Below are 15376 nucleotides of genomic sequence, written 5' to 3'. Positions count from 1 at the left end.
TCGTTCAAGACCAGCCTGGGCAACACAGTGAGACCGTGTCTCTACAAACAATTTAAAACTTAGCCAGGAGTAGTGGCGCACACCTGTAGTCCCAGCTACGTGGGAGGCCGAGGTGGGGGGATAGCTTGAGCCCAGGAGTTCAAGCCTGCAGTGAGCTATAATTGAACCACTGTGCTCCAGCCTGAGTGACAGAATGAGACCCTGTCTCCCATCCCCCCAGAAAAACACTTTACAACCAAAAAGTGCAGTAAATCACTGTAGGGGGTAGGGTAGAGTTCCCAAATCTGAGAGGGCCTATAGCCTAGCAAGAGAGCTCTGCACCCAGAGAAATGAGCAGGAAAATGGGCAAGGGGAGGACACAGACAGCAAAAGGTGGTTCTCTCTCCAATGTGATGTTCCTCCAAAATAATAGCATCCCAGACACACACAGCTACCAGAGGAGGAAACGCCCTGGGGCCCAGGCCCAGGGAGGGAGAGCCGGGGAGCTCCTCAGGGCAGTGGGGATGAAGGGTATCTGCCCAGCATCAGGAGTAGGAATCTCAAAGGGCAGGCAGAGGAGAGGAGCCGAGGGAGCCCTATGGACCCCCTTCCCAGCAAAACGAGTACAAGGGGCAAAAATGATTCTTTTAAGTCTCCGGAAATTGTCTTTTTTTTTTTTTTTTTTTCTTGAGACAGAGTCTCGCTCTGTTGCCCAGGGTGGAGTGCAGTAGCGCTATCTTGGCTCACTGCAACCTCTACCTCCTGGGTTCCAGCAATAATTCTCCTGCCTCAGCCTCCTGAGTAGCTGGGATTACAGGCATGCACCACCACGCCCGGCTATATTTTTTTTGTATTTTTAGTAGTCGGGGTTTTGTATTTTTAGTAGACGGGGTTTCACCACGTTGGTCAGGCTGATCTCGAACTCCTGACCTCGTGATCTGCCTGCCTTGGCCTCCCAAATGCTGGGATTACAGGCGTGAGCCACCACGCCTGGCCCGGATGTTGTCTTAAAAGCATAAACCGAATGAAGAAAAACTGATTCAAGAAAAACCTACTGAAGCTTGGTAAGAACAGTGAGCACGATGACATTTAAACTATCACCACTTCCTCACTCGTCACTCTCAGCTCAGAGTGACAGACGCTCTGTGCCAGGTGGGAGCAGCAAACACAGAGCTCCCAGGCGAGGCCACCAGACCTCCACGGGACGGGCGGCTGCCAGTGTCTGTGCCCGCACCGCCCAGCTCTGTGTCCGAAGCTAAATCCTGAGCGAGCACAGCGGAGAGGTCAGGGCCCTCCTCCAGCCAGCCCCTCCATTGCAGAGTGGAGACTCTGCTCTAGGCGCTTCGGTCTGAGAACACCGAGGCAGGCTGGCTCCAGCTCACTCAGGGTGGAAATTCCACGCTGGGAGAGGTAAGCCAGGAAGATCAGAGGCTACAGTCCCCACCCAATCCACTCATCAGGCAAGGGTGTCACTCTGAGAAAGTGGGCCGTTGTCCCTACCACCCACAGTGAAGCAGTGACTGAGGAATTTTGCCCAGGAGAGGAGAGGCAAGGCGTAGAGCAGACAGCGTCTAAGCTCTCCCCAAAGGAACTGCCTTTATTTGAACACAGTGTAGGTAAGTTCAAGGCTAAGGGCACTCAAAAAACAATAGAGAGGCTAGGTGCGGAGGCCCTTGCCTGTAATCTTAGCACTTTAGGAGGCCGAGGTGGGTGGATCACCTGAGCTCAGAAGTTTGAGGCCAGCCTGGCCAAGATGGTGAAACCCCATCTTTACCAAAACTATAAAAAATTAGCCTGGTATGGTGGCACAAGCCTGTAATCCCAGCTACTTGGGAGGCTGAGGCAGGAGAATCGTTTGAACCCAGGAGGCGGAGATTGCAGTGAGCCAAGACTGTGCCACTGCCCTCCAGCCTGGGCGACAGAGCTGGAGTGTCTAAAAACAAAACAAAAACAATAGAGAGCGTGTTGGTAAGCGATTAATAGATAACTAGCAGCTTCAACAGAGCAACCAGCTAAATCATAAGCCAGCCAATTTACCAGATAAAACCATGGAGAAAAGCAGCTACAAAGAGCCCTCCTGGGGTCAGAATGAACCTCAAAGACTGGCCTGGAAAACTGCCCCTGCAGAGGCGCCTGCATTTAATTGAATCAAACTGTGGCGAAATGTACGTCCCGGGACATTGTCATAACAGTAGAACAATCATCCAGCAATTGGTGGCGCCTAACAGCTGGTGCGAGACCAACAAAGGCAGTTAACAGAATTATGAGGGGAAGGGCCAGCCAAAGAGAGCCCTGCTAAAGCCACCGCCACCCCAGGATGACTGTGTGCACGCCCAAGCTTCCCTCTGAGGAGCGACAGCAGAGGCATCACCTTGCAAGTGAAACAGACCGCATTAAAATAGCCCAGTTAAGTCTCATGCTTTTCCCTGACACGTGACCTGCACCTGAGGCCTTTGCTCTCGATTTTTTGCCAATTGGCCAGTAAAACTTTATTTGCCAAAACAGGCAGCCAGCCTGTGGGCAGTAGCTTCTGATTTAATTTTTTAAAACACTGCCTTGTTTATCCTGATTCCCTCCCGCGCCTTGGCATCCCTGGGAACGCTTACTTGAGTAAGCATCTCAAATTGTTTACTTGAGAGGTCACAAGGGTCCGGGGGCGGTGGCTCACACCTGTAATCCCAGCACTTTGGGAGGCCGAGGCGGGGGTATCGTTTGCGGTCAGGAGTTCGAGACCAGCCTGGCCAACACGGTGAAACCCCGTTTCTACTAAAAATACAAAAACTAGCCGGGCGTGGTGGCGGGCGCCTGTAATCCCAGCTACTCGGGAGGCTTAGGCAGGAGAATGGCTTGAACCCGGGAGGCGGAGGTTGCGGTGAGCCAAGATCGCGCCACTGCACTCCGGACACAGCGAGACTCTGTCTCAAAAAAAAAAAAAAAAAGAGGCCGAGGCTCCAGCCGGCCCGCGCCGAACCGCCAGGGGGCGCCCCCGCTCCGGCACGGCCCACCCAGCCCGGCAGGAGTCCGCGGCCCCGGGGTCCCTGAAGCCGCGCCGGGCGTCGCGATGGCGGGGCCTCAGACTGGACCCTCACCCTCCTCTGGCGGCAGCCGCCCTCCCCACGCCTGCCCCATCCACTGCCACCAACCTGTGTCCGTTTCTCCCCCAGACGCCCTGGGATCTGTTCCTCCTCCGCTCCCGGAGCCCTCCCCGGGTCTGGCCTCCGCGGCTCCCGCCGCCCGGGGTTTTCCTCACGTTGTGATGTGAGGCCGGCCTCGCAGCGTGGAGGCCTGACCTGAAATCAGAGCTGACGACTGTTCCTTCCCGCCGCGGGTTCCCGCCGCCGCCGGACGAGCCTCCCGGGAGCCGGTGACGAGCTGCCCGGAGCGCCCTGGCGGCCCCTGCGGGGACGTGGCTGAGGACGCGCCTCTCACCTCCCGCGCCGGAAGCCGGAGGAGCAGAAAACGCAGCCATCGAGGTGAGTGATATTTTAATGCCATGTTTTTGAAAGGTAAAGTTAATGAAAACGTCCAAGAACAAAATAACAACATTTTAAATAAAGACAGGATTTTGTTTGTTTTTGACGGAGTCTCTCCCTGTCGCCCAGGCTGGAGCGCAGCGGCGCGATCTCGGCTCAGCGCGACCCCCGCCCCCCGGGTTCCCGCCGTTCTCCCGCCTCAGCCTCCCGGGTAGCTGGGACCACGGGCGCCGCCGCCACGTTCGGCTCCTTTTTTGTATCTTTAGCCACCACGCCCGGCCGGTTTGGGTTTTTCCTTTGGCCTCAGGCTCCAGTCCTCTGACTGACCCCGTCTTTGACTTTTTAAAATGTATGAAAATATTATTTATGCTGACTGAGATTTTGGGGACCCGTCTCCAATTTTGCACCTGAGGCAGCTCCCTCACTCCCTCCATGCTAGTCCCAGCCCCAGCAGAGAAGTCAATAAACAAGTAATAGGTGGACACGGTGGCTCACGCCTGTAATCCCAGCACTTTGGGAAGCCAAGGTGGGCGGATCAGCTGAGGTCAGGAGTTCAAGACCAGCCTGGCCAATGTGGTGAAACCCCTTCTCTACTAAAAATACAAAAATTAGCCAAGCGTGGTGGCACATGCCTGTAATCTCAGCTACTTGGGAGGCTGAGGCAGGAAAATCAGCTGAACCCAGGAGGCGGAGGTTGCAGTGAGCCGAGATCGTGCCATTGCACCCCCAGTCTGGGCAACAAGAGTGAAACTCCCCCTCAAAAAAAAAAAAAAATCAGGCCGGGTGTGGTGGCTCATGCCTGTAATTCCAGCACTTTGGGAAGCTGAAGCAGGAGGATCACTTGAGGTCAGGAGTTTAATGCCAGCCTGGCCAACATGGTGAAATCCCATCTCTACAAAAAATATAAAAATTAGCTTGGTGTGGTGGCAGGTGCCTGTAATCCCAGCTACTTGGGAGGCTGAGGCAGGAGAATCACTTGAACCTGTCGGAGTTTGCAGTGAGCTGAGATAGGGCACTGCACTCCAGCCTGGCGACAGAGCAAGACTCTGTCTCAAAAAAAAAAAAAAAGTAATAATTTCAGAAGGTGATAAGATCTAGAGAGAATTAAACACGACCATGTGACCCAGCAATTCCACTCTCCTAGGTATTCCATTCTAAAAGAAATGACAACACACAGTCACACAAAAACTTGCACACAAATGTAATTAGCAACACCGTTCACAATAGCCAAGGAGAGAGGAAGAAACAAAATGTACTTCAATGGATGAATGGCTACACAAAATGTGGCTGTGATCTCATCAAATATACATTTGATCTTCATCTGGGCTTCCTGGCCTAAAACTGCTAGAATCCTTGGAATCTCCACAGTGGTGGCTTTCATGTGCTAAAGAGGTGGGTGAAGGCGGGCAGCCCCCAGGTAGCTCCAGGATGGGGCTGGTCACCAGAAAGACCCAGGCAGGACTAGAGGCCTGGGACTTCCAGCCTCACCCCCCAGCCTCCAGGGAGGGGAGAGGGGCTGAAGGTTAAGTTGTTCACCCATGGCCAGTGATTTAACCAGCCATGCCCATGTAATGAAGCCTCTGTATAACCTCCAGGATAGCTGAACACATGGAGGTTCCTGGAGGGCGGCGTGCCCAGGGAGGGCACAGAACCTTCGTGCGCCTTTCCCCATGCCTTGCCCATGCATCTCTTCATCTATATCCTTTGTAATACCCTTTATAATAAACCAGCAAGTATAAGTGTGTCCCTGAGTTCTGTGAGCCGCTCTAGCCAATTAATTGAATGCAAGGAGGGTGTCTTGGGAACCCCAACTTAGAGCCGGTCCGTTAGAAGTTCCTGAGGCCCTGACTTGAGAGTGGCATCAGAAGTGGGGGCAGTCTTGGGGACTGAGCCCCACTCTGTGGGCTCTGACACTATCTCCAGGTAGATAGTATCAGAATTGCATTAAAGGCCAGCAGCTGGACCTGATTGCCTTCTTGCTGGTGTGGGGCAAACCCCCACACATTTGGTCACAGAAGGTGCCTGTAATCCCAGGCACCTGTGGGGAAAACCCCCTCCTGTGTCGATTTGTGTGACAGCCAAGGGAACACAGCTGAGTTCTTCCACATTCAGTAGCATACTCATACGATGGAATATTACTCAGTATTAAAAGGAATGAAGTTCTGATACATGCTCCAACATGGATGAACCTATAAGCACTGTGCTGAGGGAAAAAAGCCAGACACAGAAGGTTACACACTGTATGATTCCGTTTATAGGAAATATCTAGAACAGGTAACTCCACAGAGACAATGATTGCCAGGGATTGGGGTAGTGGGGTGGTGATGAGTGACTGCTAATGGTATGAGGCTCCTTTGTGGAGGGGGGACATGTAATGGAATTCAGTAGTGGTGATGGTTGTACAACCTCGTGAACATAGTCAAAACCACTGATTGTACACTTTAAGATGATACATTTTACGTTATGTGAATGATATCTCCATTTAAAGAACAAGGGGCTGGGCCTGGTGGCTCACACCTGTAATCCCAGCACTTCCAGAGGCTGAGGTGGGAAGATTGCTTGAGCCCAGGAGGTCAAGGCTGCAGTGGCTATGATTGCACTCCTGCACTCTGGCATGGGTAACAGAGTGAGACCCTGTCTCTAAATAAATAATTTAATTTAATTTAATTTAAGAATAAAGAAAGGGAAGCAGAGTGATAAATAAGCACAGGGAGGTGAGGTATTAGGGAGACCAGGACAGCCTCTCTGAAGTAGAAACACTTGATGGGACCTCAGTGACAAGAAGGAGTCAGCTGGGGATTAAGCTGGGGGGAGAACATTCTGTGCAAAGGCACCACATATGCAAAGGCCCTGAGGCAGAAACAACCTCCTGGAGTCATTCATTCACTCTGCAAATCCTTCTTCAAGCCTAGTTGGAGCTAGGCACTGTTCCCTGGGGATGGAGCAGCGAGCAAAATGTCCTAGAATATAATGTAGGTGTCTGACAGCAGCTAAGGACTACAGAGGAGAGTGAAGTAGGGAGGGGAGAGAGTGTGGAGTGGGAGGGGCCGTGTTATATAAGGGGCCAGGGAAAGCCTAACTAAGAAAGTGACATTTGAGCAAAGGGCAAGTGGGATGATGGGGAATGACCGCAGAGAGGAGGAGAGACCCACATAGACAGGACCTGAGGCCATGGCATGACCGGGGAACTGGACTGCGAGGGTAGGGGCAGCCTCAGGAGGAGGCTGCCAGCAAACAAGTGACCTGGCTGGGTTCCTTTTCAAAGATCAAGATCGCTTTGGAGGCTGTGGGCTCCGTGCCCCCAACCCCCATGTTAGCAGAGCTGGATAGCAAACTTTATGTAGCAGATGGGGCTATTCTTTAAAGAAACCGCGGCATCACGAAGTCCCAGATATGACACTGGTTGCGGCTGATCAGCTCTGGATGTCCAGGTGCCCCGGGGCCCTTTAGTGGAGCCTGTCCAGAGTTCCCAAATCCAGCAGCCGAAGGAGCTATCACTGCAGCACTTTGGCAGAGACAAGGTCCAGGCCCCACCCCTAGGACTCAGGCTCAGGGATCCAGTGGGCCGAGCAGCCACTTTGGTAACATGTGTCCCCTGGTAATGCTGACTCAGGTGGTCCACAGCCCTCACACTGCGAGAATGGCAGCCCGGGCTTTGCAGAGCACAGTGTTAAAGCCACTGACCAAGCAAAGGCACAAAGTGGTGGACCCAGATTCCACCCCGGGAGCCCCTTTAACCTGGCCTGCATGGTAGCTTCAATTTAGTGAATTGCCAGCAAATATTTCGAATTGGGAGCTGGAATATCACAGTCCGGATTTCTGGCTTCTCTTGAAAAGCACCATCTGCTGGCTTTGGCCGTGCCTCCTAAGAGCAGTGAGACACCATCCCTGGGGGCTTCTCATGCACTCACGCGTCCCACCCGGGCTGTGCCCTGTTGTTATCTTCATTTGTTCAGGCTGCTATAACTGAATACCGTAAACGACAGAGCTTTATTGCTTACGCTTCTGGAAGCTGGGGAGGTCAAGGCGCCAGCTAAGTCAGTATCTGGTGAGGGTCCCAGCCCGGTTCATAGAAGGCACCTTCACGTGGCTGGAGGGGTGAGGGAGCTCTCTGGGCAGGGAGGGAAGAAACGGGGGGCCACTGGGGAACCCAGACAGGAGCAGAGGGAAGCAGAGAAAGCAAGGACTTGGCTCCTGGGAGTTCCTCTAGGCCCCCACTGAGAGTCACTTCTTCCAGTGACTGCTCTATCCAGCCCGGCTCTACCTGGGGACGCTAACTCAAGGCCTTTAGCAAACATATGTCTTCCACCTCTTGGCCTGGGCAGGTGTCAGGGAGGATTGCCAAGGAAGTAACATCTGTGCTGCGCCTTGGCCTGAGTGGAAGGTAAGAAGGAAGAGAGCAGGACTGTAGGGCTTTTGCAGGTGCAGGGTGGCCGGCGCACAGCGGGGGTCACCTGACCTGTCTCTATCTCTCCCAGGGGCTGTTAGGGGAAGGCCGCCTGCCACAGAAGCGAGCTCTGCATCACTCCAGCAGAAAGGGAATTTCCTGAAAGGACACTGGGCACCTCACAAGGCCAAGAGGAAGGTGGGGAACCAGGCTCAGGCAGGAGCCAAGGCCCAAGGACAGCCCAGGGCCTCCCAGGAAACAACCCACCTGGTGCAGAGCTCTGCACCACACACCCGCCACCCGCCCCGGGACTCTCCGTGGCTCCACTGCGCCATGAGGAGCCTCCTGCCGAGCCCAGGCCTCGGGAGGGGAACCCCCAGGCTGCGTACCTGCTGATCAGCTCCCAGGGTGGCAGCATGTCAGGCTGTATCTTTGATTTCAGGGACCAGAGGCCAGGGTGTCTGTGTGGCCACTGAAGGAAGAGGAGAATCCTCAGGCTGAGTGCCCCTCACCTTGCTCTGAGCTTAGCCTCAGAGAGGAGCCCTTCCTTCCCTCCCCTTTTTCTTCCCTCCTCTTCTCCCTCTCTCCTTCCCTCCTCCAAAATTAAATACTTTTCTCTAATCATATTAATAATATATTGTTATTAGCCAGGCGCAGTGGCTCACGCCTATAATCCCAGCACTTTGGGAGGCCAAGGCAGGCGGATCACAAAGTCAGGAGATCAAGACCATCCTGGCTAACACGGTGAAACCCTGTCCGTACTAAAAATACAGAAAAAAAAAATTAGCAGGATGTGGTGGCAGGCACCTGTAGTCCCAGCTACTTGGGAGGCTGAGGCAGAAGAATGGCATGAACCCAGGAGGTGGAACTTGCAGTGAGCCAAGATTGCGCCACTGCACTCCAGCCTGGACGACAGAGTGAAACCCTGTCTCAAAAAAAAAAAAAAAAAGCAGTTGGTACCATACATTTAAAGAACTAATACCAATCCTACTCAAACTATTCCAAAAAATAGAGGAGGAGGGAAAACTTCCAAACTCAGTTCCATGAGGCCAGTATTACCCTGATACTAAAACCAGACAAAGACACATCAAAAAAAGAAAACTACAGGCCAATATCCCTGATGAACATTGATGCGAAAATCCTCAACAAAATACTAGCAAACCAAATTCAGCAACACATTAAAAAGATTATTTAAGGACCGGGCACAGTGGCTCACACCTGTAATCCCAGCACTTTGGGAGGCTGAGGCAGGCAGATTGCTTGAGCCCAGGAGTTTGAGACCAGTCTGGGCAACATGGCAAAACCTCTGTCTCTACAAAAGTGTTTTCAATTAGCTGGGCAATAATCATGCTGCTGCACTCAAGCATAGGTGACAGAGTGAGACCTTGTCTCAAAAAAAAAAAAAAAAAGATAATTCATAATGATCTTGTGGGATTCATCCTAGGGATGCAAGGATGGTTCGACATATGCAAATCAATCTATGTGATACATCCTATTAACCAAATAAAGGACAACAGCCATATGATCCTTTCAATTGATGCTGAAAAAGCATCTGATAAAATTCAACATCCCTTCTTGATTAAAAACCCTCAAAAAACTGGGTATAGGATGAACATACCTCAACATAATAAAAGCCATATAGGATGGATCCACAGCTAATATCATACTGAACAGGGAAAAACCAAAAGCCTTTCCTTTAAGATCTGGAATAGGACAAGGATGCCCACTTTCACTACTGTTATTCAACGTAGTACTGGGAGCCCTAGCTAGAGTAATCAGACAAAAGAAAGAGAGGGCATCCAAATTGGAAAGGGAGAAGTCAAATTATCCTTGTTTGAAGATAATATGATATTATATTTGGAAAAACCTAAAGACTTCACCAAAATCTATTAGAATGAATGAACAAATTCAGTAAAGTTTCAGAATGTAAAATCAACATACAAAAATCAATAGCATTTCTATATGCCAGCCTCAAAAATCTGAAAAAGAAATCAAGAAAGTAATCTCATTTATAATAGCTACAAATAAAATATCTATAGATAAACGTAAAAGAAGTGAAAGATCTCTACAATGAAAACTGTAAGACATTGATGCAAGAAATTAAAGAGCACAAAAAAATGGAAAGATATTCCGTGTTCACGGATTAGATGAAATAATATTGTTAAAATGTCCATACTACCCAAAGCAACCTACATGTTCAGTGCAATCCCTTTCAAAACACCAAGGACGTTCTTCAGAGAAATAGAAAAAAAAATTCTAAAATGTGTATGAAATCACAAAAGAGCCAGAATAGCCAAAGCCATCTTAAGCAAAAAGAACAAAACTAGAGGAATCACATCACCTGACTTCAAATTATACTACAGAACTATAGTAACCAAAACAGTATGGTACTGGTATTAAAACAGGCACATACACCAGTGGAACAGAATAGAGAACCCAGAAGTAAATCTACAGAGACCTCATTTTCTACAAAGGTGCCAAGAGCACACAATGGGGAAAGGACAGTCTCTTCAATGAATGGTGCTGGGAAAACTGGATATCCATATACAGAAGAATGAAACTAGACCCCATCTCTTACCATATAAAAAAATCAAAATGAATTGAAGACTTAAATCTAAGCTCTCAAATTATAAAACTACTAAAAGAAAACATTGGGAAAACACTCCAGGAAGTTGGTCTGGGCAAAGATTTCTTGAGTAATACTCCAAAAGGACAGGTGACCAAAGCAAGAATGGTCAAATGGGATTACATCAGATTGAAAAGCTTCTGCACAGCAAAGGAAACAATCAACAAAGGAAAGAGACAACCCATAGAATGGGAGAAAATATTTGCAAACTATCTGACCAGGGATTAATAACCAGAATATACAAGGAGCTCAAAAAATTAAATAGGAAAAAAAATCTGATAATCTGATTTTTAAATGGGCAAAAGATCTGAACAGATGTTTCTCGGAAGAAGACATACAAATGGCAAACAGGTATATAAAAAGATGCTAGGGCAGGGCGCGGTGGCTCATGCCTGTAATCCCAGCAGTTTGGGAGGCCAAGGCAGATGGATCACTTGAGGTCAGGAGTTTGAGACCAGCCTGGCCAACATGGTGAAACCCCGTCTCTACTACAAATACAAAAAGTAGCTGGGCGTGGTGACGTGCACCTGTAATCTCAGCTACTGGGGAAGCTGAGCCAGAGGAATTGCTTGAACCCAGGAAGAGGCGGGGGTTGCAGTGAGCTGAGATTGTGCTACTACCCTCCGCCCTGGGTGACCAAGCGAGACTCAAAAGAAAAATGGGCAAAGAACGAGCAAACAATTCACCTACACATCCAAAAAAAAAATTAGGGAGTCCTTAAATATATGAAAGAGTGCACATTCCCACTCACAAAAAGAGAATTGTTAATTAAAATCACACCAACATATATTTTTGATCTATCATATTGTCAACCCACTCTATTGTCAAGTTTGTGGATAAATAGGCACCCATATTAGTTGGCTCAGGCTGCCATAACAAAATACTATAAACTGGATGGCTTCAACAACAAAAAAATTATTTTCTCACAGTTCTTGAGGCTGGAAAGTCTAAGATCAAAATGCCAGCTGATTTGGTTGCTGGAGAGGGCCCCTCCAGGCTTGCAGACAGCTGCCAGATTGCTGTGTGCTCCCATGGGTGCACAGAGAGCAAGCTCTCTGGTGTTTCTTTTTATAAGAGCACTAATCCCATTAAACTGGGGCTCCACTCTCATTACTTCATGTAACCTTAATTAACTCCTAACCCTGTCTCTAAATACCATTGCCCTGGGGGTTAGAGCTTCAGCATGTAAATGTGGGAGGGACACACACATTCAGTCCGTAACAGTTCTTGTGAAGGGCCATTGGGTTATGTCTATCAAAATTTACACTGCATTGATCTTTGACCAGACCATCCTGCTGCCTACTGATACAGCGATTGCTATGGGCTGAGTTGTATCTCCTCAAAATTCATGTTGGTGTCCTAGCCCCCCGTACCTCAGGATGGTACTGTATTTGGAAATGGGGCCTTTGAAGAGGAAATTAAATTGAAACCAGGTCATTATTGTGGGCCCGAAACAATCTGCCCGGTGTCCTTCTAAGAAGAAGAGACGGAGACACAGATCCACACAGAGGGCAGACCATGTGAGGACACTGGGAAGGAGCCAGGGAGAAAGGCCTCAGAATGAGAAAAATCTGCTGACACCTTGACCTTGGGCTTCTGGCTGCCAGAACTGTGAGAAAATACATTTCTGTTGTTGAAGCCGCCCAGTCTGTGGTATTTGTTAGGACAGCCCTAGAAAAATATTACAGTGGCACGCACGCAAAATTCCGCATGTAGTAATTGACTCATTGCCACATCGTTCATGATAGAAAAGGGTGGTATCACTCTGAGTGCACATCTACAGGTTGCTGATGACATTAACTATGATCCATCTATCTGACAGGAGGCCATGCAGCTGTGCAGATGACGGAGGAAACACTGCGTGCTAAAAATAAAGGATGTTCACTTATGACATTAAGTTCAAAAAGTAAACGAACTGCAGGACAGACTACATAGTATACTCTCTTCTCACTTGTGTTAGAACAGAGGGAATAAGAACACATGATATTTATTTGTATTTGCATGAAAAATATAAAAAATGAAGTTTACACAGAAGCCAATGAAACTACTTACCTGTCTAGTGAGGATGATTGATTTGATCTCTGAACCATGTGAACATATGCTGGTGAATGTGTCCCATGTCGATGCTGCCCTGTGGACAAATCCTGCGTGGTTGTCTCCCATGTGGATGTACAACGTGGATATATCCCATGTGGATGTTATCCCCTGTGAATACATCTGTGTTACTGTATCCCGTGTGAAATTATCCACGTGCATGCCTCCCGTATGAATATGTCTCGTGTGGCAGCATCCGTGTGCATGTGCCCGTGTGGCTGTATCCATGTACATGCGTCCTATGTGGGTGTATCCCAAGCGAATGTTTCCGCATGGACGTGGCCCATGTGGATGTATCCCACCTGAAGCTACCACATGTGCGTGTGCTATCTGGTAGTCATTAATGCTGCTCACTGAAATTGCTGGTTTTCCTCCTCCTAGGCTCATGGTCAGATTGCATTTCCGCGTCGCTGGAAGTCAGAAGCAGCCATGTGACTTGCATAAGTCAATGAAGTGTGAGCAGAAGTGACAGATGCCATGTTCTTTCTCCTGCCCAGAGATCAGCAATGTTCAGGCAGTCGAGGCTCTGTCGGCCAGGATCCTCAAGGGAAATTACACGGAGTAAAGCTGCCAGCACCCGGGAACAGACACGCAGTATGAGTGAGGTTGAAGCCACAGAGACCTTGGCATTGTTACCACAGCACAACCAAACTTACCCTGACTGACACAGTTATTTATTTTAAAAACTAAGATTTGAATTAGGCCAGGCATGGTGGCTCACACCTGTAATCCTAGCACTTTGGGAGGCCGAGGCGGGCAGGTCACCTGAGGTCAGGAGTTCAAGACCAGCTTAACCAACATGGTGAAACCCCATTGCTACTAAAAATACAAAAATTAGCCAGGCATGGTGGCACGTACCTATAATCTGAGCTACTCGGGAGGCTGGGGCAGGAGAATTGATTGAACCCTGGAGGCCAAGGCTGCAGTGAGCCGAGATCATGCCACGGCACTCCAGCCTGGGCGACAGAGCAGGACTCCATCTCAAAAAAAAATAATAATAATAATAATAAGACTTGAATTAAAAATAAAAACACAGGAATTAGTCTGTATCCAGCCAGGGGAGAGAAGTCACAGTGTAGGGGGGTCACCTCGTCTTGCTGCACTTTGCTTTATTGCTCTTCCTAGATACTGCAATTTTCCGAGTTGAAGGTTCGTGGCTACCTTGCACTGAACAAGTCCATCAGGGCCATTTTTCCAACAGCACGTGCTCACTTCCTGTCTCTGTCACGTTTTGCTAATCCTCCCAATATTTCACGCTTTTTCCTTATTATTATATCTGTTATGGTGATCTGTGATCAGTGATGGTTCAAGTGACTATTGCACTTGCTTTGGGCACCAGGAACCGTGCCCATGTAAGACAGTGAACTGAATCCATATGGGTGTGCTCTGACTGCTCCACCCACCAGCCATTTCCTGTTTCTCTCCCTCTCCTCCAGCCTTCCTATTCTCTGAAACACAACAATATTGAAATTAGACCTATTAATAACCCTACAATGGCCTCTAGGTGTCCAAGTGAAAGGAAGCGCCATGCATCTGTCACTTTAAATCGAAAGCTAGAAATGATTAACCTAGAGAGGAAGGCTGCTGAAAGCCTTCTTTCATCTTAAAAGGTTGTTTTTCTCCTTCCAATTTGGAGAGAACTTAAAACATTTCCATGAGCCCCTAGAAGCACTCTGGGCCCTAGGCACTGTGCCTACTGCACCTGTAGACAGGTCAGCACTGCCTGGTGGGCAGGGTTAAGATGACTTGCTTGGCCAGGCTGCGGCCACCTGCTCACCTGGAGCCTAAGGAGGTGAGGTTCACCCAACCACATGAGCCGGGAGTGGGAGAGAGGGGTCCACAAGAAAAACCCAGGGTCTTTCTCCAAAGAAGGCAGGATGTGGAAAGGTCCCACGCAGGCAAACCACAGATGACCCCAGGCCCGATGCAGCTGAGGCTGAGGTTGCAGTCCTCAGCGGGTCACCCCATTCTCAGATCCACACTTTTCTGGGGCCAGGCCTGAGGCTAAGCCGCGCGGGGGTGAGAGAACTGGGAGCAGGGGGAAGGGCAGGCAGAGCACTAACCCCTAGGACCTCTTTCCCTGGAGAGGCAGCAGTTTGAGAATAAAACCCAGAGGCCTTTCTGACAATGGTGGCTGATAGCAGACCTGGCTGAAGCCATTCATTCTTTCTTTCAGTCAACTTTCATTAAGTGTTAAAACCTTTGATCTTACTTAATGGCAAAAAGACCTGCAGACCACACAGTGCTTTGACACAGAGGGGACGAAGACACGCCACGTTGCACGGCATGTAGAGTCTCCCTGGACTTCGAATTCGATGCCTTGTCACTATGCATCCCTTACCCTTCCCTTTTAACTAATAGTTGTCATATGTGTTATATCTGTATATATGGCAGACTCCATCAAACAATGTTATCATTTTCTCCTTTAGCAGCCATTCGTATCTTTAAAGAATTTAAGAGGAGAAAAATAGTCTGGTATATTTACCTGGACATGTAGCATTTCTGCTGTTCTTTCGTTTCTGAAGTCCCAAGTTTTCCTGTGGTATCCTTGCCCTTCAGCCTGAAGAACTTCCTTTAACATTCTTTCTTTCTTTCTTTCTTTCTTTCTTTCTTTCTTTCTTTCTTTCTTTCTTTCTTTCTTTCTTTCTTTCTTTTCTTGCTTTCTTGCTTTCTTGCTTTCTTTCTTTCTTGCTTTCTTTCTTGCTTTCTTTCTTTCTTGCTTTCTTTCTTTCTTGCTTTCTTTCTTGCTTGCTTTCTTTCTTGCTTGCTTGCTTGCTTGCTTGCTTGCTTGCTCCGTTGGCCAGGCTGGAGTGCAGT

General features: G+C 49.0%; 1 long non-coding RNA gene across 2 annotated transcripts; it reads left to right on the top strand.

Annotated features, from left to right (window-relative positions):
• Positions 1 to 2967: 2967 nt before the first annotated feature.
• On the top strand, positions 2968 to 15027 carry LOC114678995 (uncharacterized). 2 transcript variants are annotated; one of them, XR_003730669.2, is made up of 2 exons: positions 2968 to 3452; positions 12941 to 15027. It is a non-coding gene; the product is annotated as an uncharacterized LOC114678995 (long non-coding RNA). The 2 variants fall into 2 exon arrangements; XR_013395047.1 differs by lacking the exon at positions 12941 to 15027 and adding an exon at positions 7931 to 9890.
• The last annotated feature ends 349 nt before the right edge of the window (positions 15028 to 15376 follow it).

Source organism: Macaca mulatta, chromosome 6 (genome assembly GCF_049350105.2).
Source record: "Macaca mulatta isolate MMU2019108-1 chromosome 6, T2T-MMU8v2.0, whole genome shotgun sequence".
In the NCBI taxonomy this organism is placed as follows: Eukaryota; Metazoa; Chordata; class Mammalia; order Primates; family Cercopithecidae; genus Macaca; species Macaca mulatta.
This window is presented reverse-complemented; position numbering and strand designations above follow the sequence as displayed.